General features: G+C 33.1%; 1 long non-coding RNA gene across 1 annotated transcript; it reads left to right on the forward strand.

The window, feature by feature from the left end:
• The first annotated feature begins 230 nt into the window (after window positions 1–230).
• On the forward strand, window positions 231–1165 carry LOC126901380 (uncharacterized). The gene is made up of 3 exons (XR_007703032.1): window positions 231–489; window positions 563–617; window positions 673–1165. It is a non-coding gene; the product is annotated as an uncharacterized LOC126901380 (long non-coding RNA).
• Window positions 1166–1692: the final 527 nt, after the last annotated feature.

Genomic DNA, 1692 nt, shown 5'->3' on the forward strand with positions numbered 1-1692 from the left:
GATCAGATGAAACGATGACCATGTAAATCATACGTGGATCCCAGTGAGTGTCCGGAAATACAGCAAAATAAATAAATAGCGCTTTTTAATCGCGCCACAAAAAAAGTCAANGAGATCAGATGAAACGATGACCATGTAAATCATACGTGGATCCCAGTGAGTGTCCGGAAATACAGAAAAATAAATAAATAGCGCTTTTTAATCGCGCCACAAAAATCGGCGGNCGCGCCACAAAAAAAGTCAAAAAAAATCGGCGCCCGGATCTGTTTGAAATTGGTTCAAATACTGACTCTCGGAGATTATAAAGTAACAAAGTCCAAAGTCCTACCTGGGAGTGGTAAAGAATTCCCCTGCGATTGGGAAAATCATTTACTAGTATTTGTCGAGTCATAATGAAACAAATATTTATAAAACCGAGAATAAACAATAATTATTACGGGCAGCCGTCGTCTCGTCGGACCGACGAAAGCGGGCAACAAAAAAGCAAACGTAAGTATACTATAGATTTATGCACGCGTACCGTTTAAAAAGTAACATCGAAATTAAATTTTAATTTTCACAGGGTGTTTCATGTTGCAACAGCCCGTACCACCTTAAGTGGGACTGCCGAAGTAAAGGTAAAATAACCTTCAATTATCTTTCATGTGTTCAATATATTTATCTTTATTTTAGAAACGTTAAAAAATAAAATAACAATGAAAAAGCGTTTGAAAATCGCGAGGCGAAAAGTGGCGACATTGCGACGCCTTCTTAAAGAAGCTAAGGAGGAATCGGCACCACAGCAGCAGGAGGGACCACCATCTCCTCCTGACGTAGAAAGCCGGAGCAAGATATGAGATGCATAGGCGTAACACAATTAGAGGTAGAACTGTTTTGGTAATTGTAATATACTAAGCGTCGCGCTCCGCCAAACGGTTCGGGAATCGAGGCGATCGGAGAAAAAGCTGAATTTTAAAAGGGAAAAAGGGTAAAATATGTTCCAGGTGCAGCTTATTTAGAGGGGCTTAGGATTTTAGTATACAGGGTGGCCCACCACTCACTGACAACTTAAATAACTTTTGATCCAGTTAATATTTTTAGTTGATTTTTTTTTTAAATAATAGTTATACGTTAGGTCTATAGCTATATCTCAATAATTAATTTTTTTACATTTTATTAAAAATATTAATTATTTTAAAATTTTAAATAAAAAGTAAAAAAAAAATCTAAGATAGCTATTTTGTAGAGTAGAATTTAAGAAAAATTTTAGTAAAAAAATATCTTATTAATATTCAGTAGTAAATATTCTGTAGCGTTTTGAAGTTTGTGAAATTTTGAATTTTCATGTACTATTTTACGGTATTAAACATTGAAATACGTATTGAGAAAAGGACAGATAAAACGCTATCTTTTCAATATACTTTTGAATGAGAGTGATAAGTAATAATTGCCTTAACTAATTTCTTATCATGGTATTTATGCCAAGTTTGTAATGTATTCACACTATCATCATATGTATACACAGTAATCATGAAAAGATAGCGTTTTCTTCTGTCCTTTTCTCAATACGTATTTCAATGTTTGTAACCGTAAAATAGTACATGAAAATTTAAATTTTTACAAACTTCAAAACGCTACAGAATATTTACTATTGAATTTTAATAAGATATTTTTTTACTAAAATTTTTCTTAAATTCTACTCTACAAAATAGC

Source organism: Daktulosphaira vitifoliae, unplaced genomic scaffold, assembly GCF_025091365.1.
Source record: "Daktulosphaira vitifoliae isolate Bord-2020 unplaced genomic scaffold, ASM2509136v1 Scaffold_3, whole genome shotgun sequence".
Taxonomy (NCBI): domain Eukaryota; kingdom Metazoa; phylum Arthropoda; class Insecta; order Hemiptera; family Phylloxeridae; genus Daktulosphaira; species Daktulosphaira vitifoliae.